The 13,882-nt window shown below is 35.0% G+C and overlaps 1 long non-coding RNA gene across 3 annotated transcripts; it reads left to right on the forward strand.

Annotated features, from left to right (window-relative positions):
- Window positions 1-1,603: 1,603 nt before the first annotated feature.
- On the forward strand, window positions 1,604-4,166 carry LOC111904343 (uncharacterized). 3 transcript variants are annotated; one of them, XR_006189166.2, is made up of 4 exons: window positions 1,604-2,187; window positions 2,254-2,765; window positions 3,236-3,439; window positions 3,757-4,166. It is a non-coding gene; the product is annotated as an uncharacterized LOC111904343 (long non-coding RNA). The 3 variants fall into 3 exon arrangements; XR_002854484.3 differs by having other exon boundaries at window positions 1,609-2,375; window positions 2,588-2,765; XR_002854482.2 differs by having other exon boundaries at window positions 1,609-2,765.
- The last annotated feature ends 9,716 nt before the right edge of the window (window positions 4,167-13,882 follow it).

Consider the following 13,882-nt stretch of genomic DNA (forward strand, 5'->3'; position numbering starts at 1 on the left):
GTATACAGGTGTGGTTGTGTCTCTTGTGTGTGTATTTGTCGATGTACATATGTGTGTGTGTTTAAAGATAAGATGGGTGAAATGCAGGAAGGACGAAGTCGAAAGAATGTATAAGCCAAGAAGAAAGTGGGAAACTTGCACCTATATTGTTGAAGGGAGCATGGACGAACCCAAGATTTCGTAGTAGGTGTTACCGGTAGCACGTTTTTTACACTGTATCTGGAAAAATAAGGGGTTGCCAGTGCCACTATGGGCACCATAGTGGAACCATCCCTGGAAGGGAGTTAGCGCTCTCTGCAGATCATGATTTAGTTTGTAGGATATTCAAATATTTTCATCATAATACTGGTACAGTTAGCAATATATGATGTTAAACTGTTAGTGTTGTGAGATCAAGACTAGAGTGTAGATTGAAAAATTTAAATTGTGAATTCTTGATTATAGGATCAAGATTGTTTAATTGAGGTTTTTAAATATGAATTTTGTATCAAAAGCATCCGGTCATTGTGAGTTGAAGTTGCAAACTACGGACCAAAAATAATTTCATATTATTAATTGTAAAAATATGGTTTGTGAATGTATAGTTATTACATAAATATAAGACATTTGATAAGCCTATAACTTAAAGGCTGTCAAAATATATTAAAAGTGGTACTTTCCATAGCATGAATATTAACATGTTGGTATGTAAAGAATAATGTATGAATTAATTTTTTTTATTGTATAATTGCATCTCTAATCCACTTTAATTATGTCAAATATGGTGTAATTAATTTCGACACATTGTGATTATAGTACTATGTATGAGATTAGTTATAAAAAAATAAATATTATAATTGTTTCAAAGTCAAGTGATGCAATCTTCATAATGTTTTCTTTGTCAAATAACTGTATACTTTTAAATTATAATATATAGTCCAATTGTATTTATTTCCATTAGTTTACTAGTTGTTAAAGTAATACCAAGTTTATATTATTATTATTATTATTATTATTATACTTCTTTTCTCCACCTAATAAAATTAACACCAACACGTAACTAATAAATATTAATCTTAATTATAAATCATATTTGACTATTTATTGTATATTTATTTGAGATATGATATTTTTACGAATGACCAAATAATTCACAAAAATAGATGATTACTCGAAAGAAAATTATTCACCGTCCGCAAAAGAAATTATAACTGACTAATATTTTTTTGAAATAAAACAGACAATTTAATTGCCGAAATGAAACTGAGAATTTATATATATATATATATATATATATATATATATATATATATATATATATATATATATAGCATTTAACATTGATATTATAATGTTAAACTAATGAAAAGACTAAGCTAAATATATAAAAGTTTAAGACTTTCATTTGATTTGATAACATTATACTATATATTACAGGCTAAGGGATAACAAAAATGGTCCTTTTAAGTATTTCTTTTTTGCAGTTTGGGATATGTGCTAGGAGATGACAAAACTGGTCCTTTGTTTATAGTCATGGGTTCAATTCTGTCTCTGCATCGGGTCATTTTATTTCATTGTTATATTAAAAGATGGTTCCCAATTTTTCAACGGTTCTTGATTGGACCAAACCTTTTTTGATTTTTTTTTCTTTTTCATTAATTTGCTTTTAATTTCATATTTTTTCCTACTTTTTACCATGCTTGGTAAATAGTCAATGTCTGGATTATTGTCACACACGTGTTACTTTCCCGTTCTCCATTGTTACGTGTTTGCATCGGCTTCTTCCAGAAAAGCACCACCGCCTCTGCCTCCGATTAAACAGCCCACCAACTTTTCCTAACCAAATTATGTACTCTACCATCTGGGTTTTATCCAATTTGAATAACCTCCAGCCAGTCATCGCTTTCTTCCCCAGCATGCCACTCAATCACATCCTCTGCAAACACCGGTATTTGTAAGTTCTCTTCTTCTATCGTCTTCTTTTCTGAATCTACTCCATTTGGACCTCCCTCTTCCAATCTCCACCCCTGATTCCCCGATCCAGCGCTAAAAAAGAACAATTTAATTTTAAAATGCCGAACTCCCATCCCATTGCGCAGCCACAAGAACATAACCCGCCACAACGAAAGCGCTGGTTATCTCCCTCGCCATCCACTGGCTATGGCCTAGGGTTTTCTAATAGCAAAAGCAGACAAAGCATCGAATCAGGTAAAACCAACTTCAATGATCATTTTTCAAAATCGGAATCCTCGAGCTCTTTTATCTTTCGTTCAGTTGCGACAAAGGAGGCCGATAATGCCAATGGATAGAACTCTACTGCAAGAAATTCAGCTGTATCCATGGATCCTTTTCCAAAATCGGAATCCTTGAAATCTTTTAGCTTTCCAGTTCAAAAGGTATCATGTTTTTATTGTTTTTTTTATTAGTTTCATCGGCTTTGTCTATAGCTGTGATTGTCTTCATTTTTAGGGATTTAATGACTCAAGTGAGAGGGTACCATTTTTTACTATATTGTTTCCAGTATCCTGCCTACAATCTGCAAACGAATTTTTGTTATTCCTGCTCTTGGTAACTTTTTTTTTTTGTTTTTTTATCTTTGTTCCTATAGGGAATATGATCGCTTGCCTCCATCATAACCGAAGAACAAGATTCAGTTACACCCCAACCACTTCATATTGCCATTTGAAAGAGAGTCTCACTACGCACCCCAACTGCTCGATTAAATGTTTGAACCAAGATGCCTAGAAAAGATCAGTTTTTTTCTTCCGGAAATATGAAAAAAAAAGGTAATTGTTTATGAGTTTAAGGCATGTATTCATTATGTGTTAAACATTTTTTACTTGGTTTTAATTTTATCTGATTATAACATTTAGTAATCAGTTTTCATCATCAACATTTATATTTTGTTTTGTCATAAAATTGTTGGTTGTACACTTCTGTTTAACCATCTTTGCTACTCTGTGGGAAACAAGTGATTTCCATTTAGAAAGATTGGGCGAAATGTTCCCTCTTAACAGACTTTTTTTTTGGTAAAATTTTTAATTTTATCTGACTATACACTTCTGTTTAACATTTATATGTTGTTTTTTTGTAATTTTTTTTTGTTAATTTCTTCTTTTTAACTTTTTTGACCAGATTATTTTTTTAGTTTTTACTTTCTCTGTATCATATTTGATGTTTATAAAGAAACATAAGTAAAGTGCTATTATTGGTATTAACTTTGCTTCCTAAACATAATATTATGACTTTTATACAGGTGTGACTTATAATTTGAGTTGGGGCAGGGTCATAGCTGAAAATTTGAAGATTAAGCTCAAACTTTTGAGTAGGAAAAGAGAATAGTGAAAATGGATTGACAGAAGTTTAAATATGCTTGAGAGGCAGGGGTATAACTGGAAAGTTGAAGGTCGGTAGATGGTTAAAGAGTTTTAGAGGTAGGGGCATAATTAGGAAGTTGAAGGTAAGCACAAAATCATTTATATTCTGAAGTAAAATTTTTATTGTTGATTCATTGGGTATAGTTTTATTAATTTGGATTTTTTTTGCTGCAATTTTTACGAATCTGTGGTCTTAAGAAATACTTTTACATTTTTAATTGTTTTGTATCAAGATTGTTTTTTGATTTTTTTAATCATCTTATTTGATTCTATTACAAGTCACAGATCGACTTTTTTTAAAATCATTGAATCATCAATGATTTTGGAGAGCAGTTACACATGTAATCTTCATTGATAAGGATTGCTTTTGTGGTTTATTTATAAATTATAACTATGATAGGTAACGAAAGAGGAACCGACAACAAAAGACGAAGTAGACCGATTCCAGAAGCACGTGACAAGTTAGGCTGCTTTAGACTTCTTCATGTGCTTGAAATCCGATATTTTTGTAATGACACATGGAGGTAATTTTGCGAAATTAATAATTGGTGCAAGAGGGTAGATGTCAAGAGAAATCGGAGGTGTCTTTTATGGAATTTCAATCTTGGACCTTACACGGGAACAAATTCATTTCTGAAATAGTTATCTCTAGGATTTCATGTATGTAAGTTTTTAGTTATGGAAACTTAGTTATCCAATTTCCTTTAGGATTCACTATCTGTAATTTTTGATATTGGTAGGTATAGCTTTTTCAAATGGATACAAATGTAAGTCTAATTTTGCTATGGGTAAAAAAAGGCAAAAAAAATATGACCCGTGCAACGCACAGACATCTTCCCTGGTTTATATTAAAAATAAGTGAGACAATCATTGCCAAAAGGAAAATGTTCACTAAAATAAATATATTTGACGTCTGAGGAAAAAAAGCTAATCATCTTGAAAAGACCTTAGATCAATCAATTTATCAAACAATGACAGTGAACAAGAACAAATAAGGATTCATAAAGAAAAACTTTCACTAAGAAAGATAATCTCACAAAGAGATTATCGTATGTACAAAGCGGCTATTAGGGTTTGTGAAAGATGTAACTTTCACAAACTGATACAAAAAATTATATACTATTATTCTAGACAATCCCTATAAATCAGGGATATGCCAGCTAACTAATTTACGCCAACTATGGAAACAAGATAAATACAAAATCTATTACAATGCACTGAATGAATCTAAATACACTGAGTTGCTGAAATGCTGAGATATGCGCTGATGCTGAAAGATTTATTTCAAACATCATCATATTTCAAGGTTTGACCTTACAATCTCTCCCAATATGATGATGTTCAAAACCAATTAAATTAGAACACATCTGGACAAGAACTCTTCATACTCAGCTTCAGCTTCTATTTTTACTGGCCACTAAGGACTATCCAGCAACTCCTATCTTCTATTCAACAGCTCCATATCAATAAGGATGTGAAACTCTCCGGAGAGATCTTGATGACTCATGCACATTTGTCTTAATCCAACGAGATGAGTGGTTGGAGCCCTTGGAATCTCAGCAGTTCGCTGAAAACACATTTTTCTGTTTTTGTCAAGATAGAACATCCCGTGTTCAGGAACTGAGATAAATTTATGTTGAACCGGATCAACACCAATAGAAAGAGAGTTGTTTATTCCACCAACACCAAAGTTCAGAACCAACACATCTTCACTGTCAACTTGAAATCTGGTTCTTCGAATTCTAGGAACAGATGAACTTTGTCCTTGATGTTGTGGTCGTTCTTTAGGAACAAGATCCAAACGCTGAACTTTCTTGATCAGCAGATGAAGAGCACATGTCAGTTCAGAGGAGTGAGTTGAGGTTTGCTTGGATGCTAATTCAAGTAATTCCATCCATTCAGAATATCCATATTTGATCGGCTCATCCCTCTTGACAACTTCAGTGTATGAATGTTGTGGACCCTGATGAGTAATCAGCAACGTAAGAATTTTCTCATTGCGTGGTTTGGAAGCTTTAACTTTGATGATTTTATCACTACACACTCGTCGTCTAAGAACATCTTCAAACCTCTTTCGATCAATCCTGTCTAGAACACTATCAGTCTTAGGCTTACTGCTGCTAGGAGGAGGCTGAGAGGATTGAGATTTGGACTGAAATTCCAAGAATTTCTGCATCTGAGCTTCAAAAGATCCTCTGGCCTGAAGTTTATGCTGAATGAGTGATTCATCAGCTTGAGCAATGTTCTTTAGAAGCTGAGCTTGATTGGCTTCATCAAGAATTTGTTTAACTTGATCAGGAGACATGTTCCATTCAGCCGCCAAGTTTGATATACTGACAATGGACTTGGGTTTCTTGCAAGACAAAAAAGTATCAGTGTGTAAAGAGGCCAAGTCAGTATCTGCTGCCTTGCGCTTGTGAGATAGCGGATGAGAATCTTCACTAGCAACGTCTGAATCTTCTCCTTGGACCGGAATAATGGAATCAACAATGGGATCAACGAATTTCATATCCGGCCTTTGAGATTCATCATCAAGATCATCTGAATCTTCTTCTTGGACTGGAATAAAGGGATCAATGAAGTTCATATCTAGTATTTGACATTCATCATCTTGTTCATCATCATACTCACTATCTTCACCAAGCTTTTCAGTAGCTGCTGGACTATTAGGCTCCGCAGAGTATTCAGTCTGAACAAAGGTGTTGTCAACATGTTCGATGTCTCTCTCTTTTGGATCATCATTAGCATTATCATCATCATCAACATTATCATTAGTATCAGTATCTCCCCCTTTGTGAGCATCATCAGTTTTGGGGCTAGAGGAAGGAGTATGCAAGAGAACTTCCTTTAGCTGATGAACATCAGCCTCAATGCGTAGAAGACGCTGACTCATGTCCCGAGTCAATGTCAGAAGTTCATTAAATGCTGAGGCCGGAATTTGAAGGAATGAAGTACCTGGAGCTGCTTGTGAGTGTGGTTGCATCCCCTGAGAAGGTTGGTCCCCCTTGGGTAGATTCTCCCCCTGGGAGGGATGCTCCCCCTGAGATGGGTGCTCCCCCTGAAATGGTTGCTCCCACTGAATCAGTGGTTCCTCTTGAGCGGAGAGAACTTTCTCAGTGGCAGAGACTGTATGATGAGAAAGTTGAGGGGAGAAATTACCACCATCATGCGGTTCAGCCTCTTGACTGGCATGATCTGCATGGTTACCATCAGCTCCTTCATCAGTATCAGCGGTGAGTGAAGGAACAGTGTATGGATTTGCAATCCATTCTCTCATCCTATCAGAGATGCCGATGTCAGTATCCAACGGATCATCTTGATACATTCGAATTGACATGCGAGGGCATTGGATGGGATTTCTAGGGTGTGAGAAGTAATCTGCAGCAAAGAATTTATCGAGTACAAGAGCAATCCAACGTGGAAAGGGAACGTGATCAGCACGTACATTTGCACGAAGAAGTTGAACAAGTTGATCAAAGAATAAACCCCCATAATCAAGTCTTTTATTGAGAAGAAGTGAGCATACGACTTGTTGCTCATAAGTGCTCAGTTGATCACCACTTCGAGACTTATGACCCACACATTTGCACAGAGCACCAGTGAAGAATTTCCATCCTGGGGTCATACATTGATGCAGAATAAGAGCTGATCGAGCACCAGCCTTTAAGTGATCATATCCCAGTTGATCGAATAGACGTCGACAACGTTCAATAGGAGGAAGTTCAGAGAAGGGTTCAAAGATTGGTAGCCTGAGTGCAGCACTGAGGAGTTCAGCTGTAATAAAGACAGAGTGTCTTCCACGGCCAATGGTCCTGGTGATGACATTGTTTTCATCATTGATAGTTGCGGTGTAGTAGAACTCACAAACTTGTTCAGGGAAGAACTCTGATGGAATGTCACTGATGGCGTATCGGAGGAGGCAGGAGGCTAAGAAATTAACGAAATCATCGAGTCCAAGACCTCGATGAACATCTGGAATATCAGGGTTGAAAACAACGTTGGTGGCTTTGATGTATATTGGAAGAGGAGGAGAGTTTGGGGCAGGGATTACCCTTCGTGAGGTAGAGGAGAAAGTGAATAGAGATGCCGCCATGAAGGAGTTTTAGGATTCTAGGGTTTTGAATATAAGCGAAGGAACTTTAAATTGTGGAAGGAAAGTTTGAAATAGGGGTGGAAAGAGGTTTAAATATGGAACTAAACGGGTTTCTAAAAGGCAATGATTATCTTCTTCAAAAATAATTGCGTATGGTAACAACCTGTCAAATCAAAAAATAGTCGTTGGGTAAAGAAAAAGAGCCGTTGGACAGAAGATGAAACGAAAATCAGTGTCTGCGGAAGCGCTGAGATCAGTGTCTCAAAAGTTACATGCTGAGGATGGGTCTCCGTCAATTCAAAGTACAACTTGCTTGATTAAGGCTAGCAAGTAGGTTGGTGCGTGTGATAGATACTAGTTGTATTATCTAACCATCGGCACAGAGTGTTGTGTCTTTATCAGTGAGTGGTTTATCTTACTGAATCATTAGATACTGAATGAGAAGAAGGTAAAGAGAGGATTGTTGTGTGTGATAAACCTTGGTGTTTTGGTCTAACCATCGGCAAAGATTGTTAAATTCTCATCAGTGTGTGTTTTGTCACACTGAATCACGGAATCAGTGTAAGATTGGTAAGAAGAGATAGTTGCGTGTGATAGATCTTGGTGTTTTTGATCTAACCATCGGCAAAGAGTTTCAAGTTGTTATCAGTGTATGGTTTAATACAGTGAATCATTCAACTTTAGTTTAGAAGAGTTGAAGAAGAGAGAAAGATAGAAATCAAACCAAGTACTCAGTATGCAAATATCACCAGCATGTCATCATCTGCACAATGTACATCAGCTTATAAGACAATACCAAACATTAGCAAAAACTAATCAGCAAAATTAATTACAAAGTAATCATTCCAATTTCTCCAATAATGTAAGTAGTTGTTTGAGAATCCAGTGCCTTGGTGAAGATATCAGCTAATTGTTCTGAAGTCTTGACATGTTCAAGAACAACCTTGCCCTTCTCAACATTATCTCTGATGAAGTGATGTCTGATTTCGATATGCTTCGTCTTTGAGTGTTGAACAGGGTTTTGTGTGATTTGAATGACACTAGTGTTATCACAAAATATGGGAGTCTTTGAGAACTTGATCCCATAGTCTAAAAGCTGATTTTGAATCCATAAGAGCTGAGCACAACATCTCCCAGCTGCAACATATTCAGCTACTGCAGTCGAGATGGCTACTGATGTTTGCTTCTTGCTAGACCAGCTGATGAGACGATTTCCAAGGAAATGACATCCACCTGACGTACTCTTTTTGTCTAAGTTGCATCATGCATAGTCTGAATCAGTGTATCCAAAAAGTTCAAATGCTGAGTCGCGAGGATACCACAGTGCTAAGTTCTGAGTCCCTTTCAAGTATCGAAAAATACGTTTGACGGCCATGAGATGAGATTCCTTGGGATTAGCTTGGAATCGAGCACAGAGAATGGTTCCAAACATGATATCGGGACGACTTGCCGTGAGATACAAAAGAGATCCAATCATTCCTCGATACAGAGAGTGATTGACATCAGTGCCAGTTGGATCAGCGTGCATCTTATCAGTCTTAGACACTGGAGTAGAGGCTGGTTTGCAGTCACTGAGAGAATACTTAACTAGCAGGTCAGAAATATATTTACTTTGGCAGATAGAAATACCTGATCTTTGTTGCTGAACTTCAAGACCTAAGAAAAAGGTTATCTTCCCCATCATGCTCATTTCGAACCTTTGAGACATGATCTCTACAAATTCCTTGCTCAGTGTCTCATTTGGAGAACCAGTGAGATAATTTCTTGTGCAGCATGACTCTTCTTCTTTAGGAAAACCACCCATGTAAATCGAGTGAACTCATCCACAACCACTAGAGTATACTTGTTTCCACCTAGAGAACGGACAGGAATAGGTCCGAACAAGTCCATGTGGAGTAAATGAAGAGGAACAAATATAGTGGAACATGACTTGGGTTTGAAAGATGACTTGGTTTGTTTTCCTTGTTCACAAGCTGAGCACATCTTGTCTTTAACAACGCTGAATTTTGGGAGACCTCTAACTAGATCTTGATTGGATATTTTGGATAGATTCTTGAAGTTCAGATGAGAAAACCTTTTGTGCCAAATCCAGCTGAGATTGGTTTGAGACTTTGTAAAGAAGCATTGCATCAGTGCCTTGTCACAAGAGAACATATCAAGAACATATATATATATATATATATATATATATATATATATATATATATATATATATATATCATCTTTTCTACTTGTTGAAAGTACGATGTTCTTGTCAGTGTTGACAACTTTTCCTTCCTTCTTTGTAAAGTGAACTTCATAGTCAGCATCACACAATTGACTGATTGAGATTAGATTGTGTTTGAGACCCTTTACATATGAAACGTTTTGAAAAACTACGTTATTGCACTTGATATTTCCATATCCTTTAGTGAACCCCTTTCCATTGTCTCCGTATGTAACTGCAGGACCAGTTTTCTTGACATAATCTTCCAGGAGAGACTTGGATCCTATCATATGTCTTGAGCAACCACTATCTAAGTACCAAAGATGCTCCTGACCCTGCAGTGATGAGAAACTAGTTAGAACATACTGACCCATTCGAGGATGGGTCAATCACAAAGTTATTTGATAATAAGTTATAACACTCCTAAGGAAGACAGTTTAAAGAATTTGACTTAAGAGTCCATTTTTCATTTCTAACTTTAATATTATCAGCTCTTAAAGATAATTTATCAAATGAACATTCACTGATCTTATGAGAGGTATTACCACATCTGTAACAAACTCTAGTACCAAAGTTTTTCTTGGTGAGCGTTTTTTTGAACTTTACACATTTTGACTTGTAAGATTCACCAAGAGAGCTTTGTGTCCTTTTGTTTATCATTGAATCACAACTGAATTCAATGTCAGACAAATTATGATCACTGATGGATGATGAGCTATCATCAGTGTCTGATTTGGACTTATTCACGCATGCATTGCAATCAGGAAAATTCTTAAGTTGTTCATGAACAGCGTGAAACACTCCATTAGAGATAGGGAAGGCAATAATATTCTCAGTGAGAGGATTTGGTCTTACAAGATGTGCAGGGTAAGAGGTTGGATCAATTCCGGTAATTTCAACATTGCACTCAGTGACACCATTAGAGTTAGTAACGCAGTATTCATCAATTAGACTCTGATTAATGAAGGAGTTACTGACAAACTTGTTTTTGAAACTGTTTTTCATCTCATTCATGGAGTAAAATTCAGATTCTTTTTCTTGTGATTTAAAAACCTTTTCAGCTTCTGCAAAATTACCCCCAAGATTTTTCTCACATGAATCTGGAATTTGAGCAGAAATAATATAATTAGCATTTTTGTGAGATTTTGCCCAAGTTTGAAGCACAGTTTGTTCTTTGACCAAAAGATTTTTAACATTATCAATTTCAGCAGACAAAGATGAGTTTGACAAACTAGTGATTCTAAGATTTTCTTGAGTGGAGTCAATAATGTTATTTTTTTATGGATATTTCAGTTTTAAGAAGATCAAGTTGATTTTGCAAATCCCTTATTGTTTGATTCTTCTTAGTATTAATAACACCCAAATACTCAAACATTCTGATTTTTTCATTCATAGAATAGGAAACAAAGTTTTTGACCTGATACATTGAAGGAGAGTCAGAGTTGTGCTTCCTGGAGTTTTCAACTGCATCAGACATATCAACATCAAATGTACTTGTGCCTTTTTCAGAAACATCAGTGTCTTCTATCTTTACCATCAGACACTTGACTTCATCATCTGATGACTCCTCATCAGTCTTCCATTTTTCTTCTTCAGCAACAAGAACTTTGTGTTCCAAGTTCTCTGCTTTCAGTTTCTCAATCAGCTTGTTGTACTTCTGCTTCCAGTATTCATCCGAGCTTTGGGTTCTTTGTTTACATTCTTTTGCAAAATGATTAGTGCTTCCACAGTTAAAGCACTGAGCTTTCCCTTTCTTATCAGTACCATGCTTTTTATCAGCTTCTGATCTTTTTGAAAACTTTCCACCCATCTTCTTCTAAAACTTTGAGAAGTTTCGGCCGGATTTCTCAAAAGTCTTTACAATCAAAGTTGCACTAGCCACAACCTTTTCAAGATCATCAGTGCCAGTTTTAGAGGAATCAGTGTCTGAATGGCTTTCAGTGTCTGAATCTGACACCAGCTTTTTGTTTGAGAACAAAGCTACAGATGATTCACGCTGAGAATCCTTCATCAGCTCCTTTCTCTGAAGCTTGGATTCCTCATAGTATCGAAGGTTTCCATAGAGACTTTGTAAGTCCATAGTGTTGATCTTCTCACTATTTTTTAGCACATCAACATGGTTCTCCCAACCTGCACCCAGAGAATCCAAAAACTTCTGCACTAGAACAGTTCTATGCTTCAACTGATCTAATCTCCGCAGATCATTAACAAGAGTATTGAACATGTTAAAGGTTTGAGTCAAAGTTTCACCTTTCTTTGCAAAAAAATGTTCATACCTTCTGTTAAGATCATTTATTTGAGTAGCATTGACTTCTTCAGTGCCTTCAAAAGATACAGTCAGAGTATCCATCATCTCTTTTGCTGAGATGCAATTTTGAACCAACCCGAAAATATTGTATGGCAAAGCGTAGCTGATTGCAGCACGAGCACGAACATCTAGACCATTTTTTCTTTTGTCATCTGCCGTCCAGTTTTCTCTAGGCGTTTTCTTCATAGCACCATCAGTAACGTTGTTTTTCAGAGGCTGATACATCGGGACGAATGGACCCTTTTCGACGATGTCCAACATGTCTTCATCTACTGACTCCAAAGCATATAGATCCTTTATTTTCCACATGACAAAATTTGTTTCATCAAAATGAGGAATCTTAGCGGAAGGATGATTTGATGAGTTTGATGAAGAAGAAGATGAAGCCATTTGTTTGATAAAAGAAACCTGCTCTGATACCAATTGAAAAGACCTTAGATCAATCAATTTATCAAACAATGACAGTGAACAAGAACAAATAAGGATTCACAAAGAAAAACTTTCACTAAGAAAGATAATCTCACAAAGAGATTATCGTATGCACAAAGCGGCTATTAGGGTTTGTGAAAGATGTAACTTTCACAAACTGATACAAAAAATTATATACTACTATTCTAGACAATCCCTATAAATCAGGGATATGCCAGCTAACTAATTTACGCCAACTATGGAAACATGATAAATACAAAATCTGTTACAATGCACTGAATGAATCTAAATACACTGAGCTGCTGAAATGCTGATGCTGATGCTGAGATATGCGCTGATGCTGAAAGATTTATTTCAAACATCATCATATTTCAAGGTTTGACCTTACACATCTATTGAAACTAATCGATGATAGTGAAAAAAAAACTAGCTGTCATATCCAAATTTATAGTATAAAAGTCCATATCCAAATTTATAGTATAAAAGTTCAAAGTTAGTAATAAAATCATAAAGAAGACAAACTTTAAGTTTTTTTTTACATAATATTGTTTTTGCTAGGGACACAAAACTACTTTTGTGAATCCTAACGAAAATTTAAAAGGTGATGAAATTTATATATCAAATGTGGTGTATAAAGAAGTGTTGCATGATTAATAATATATAATTAGTCATGTGTTATTACAAATTTTCATATTTTGTGTATTCTTATAATTCTTTATTTTTGTTTTAATGGCTTAAACATTTTATATTTTATGTAGTCTTGACCAGTTTGTTTTTATCGGTTATTTGATGTATCATGTAACAAATAACACCATAGTTTGATTATTTTGTCTTCGACATGTACTTTCTTTTGTAACATAACACTTTTGTAGAGGAAATATATCACCGAAAGAATTTACATGCCCCGCCGCTTTGCGCGGACTGCTAGTATATATATATATAGTATTGTATGTTATGTTCTACCTTTAATGTTGATTACTAATAGTCTAATAGTCATTACTGTAAGGCACTAGAAGTAATTATTTAAATTTTAATATATAAAATTAAAAACTTAGTTAATAACTTTTAATATTCTACACGACTATGTTTTGTTCACAGTTAACGATTTTTTTTTGGAATTCATTTATGTTATTTACGTTGTTTAGGTACATGACATTGGATTGAATGATACCAGTTATATACTTATAAATTAAAAACCAAACATAATCCCTATACTAATAAAAGAGTATTGTTTTTGTTATGTGTCATCATATTAGATCTCTTAATTAATGTGTTGCCACTTGTTAATCTATTAGTTCTCCATTTTAAATTTATTAGACCTCCTCATTAATGTGATGTTATTTGTCAATGTATTTATTATCTACTTTAAATTTTAAAATTTATATTATTGTTTTCATTAATTCACAAATAAAAAATATCTAATATATATTAAAAATCAATTTTACATATTTATTTGAATCAACGATTATAATTTCATATAACTAATAAAA

This window comes from Lactuca sativa, chromosome 3, assembly GCF_002870075.4.
Source record: "Lactuca sativa cultivar Salinas chromosome 3, Lsat_Salinas_v11, whole genome shotgun sequence".
NCBI lineage: Eukaryota > Viridiplantae > Streptophyta > Magnoliopsida > Asterales > Asteraceae > Lactuca > Lactuca sativa.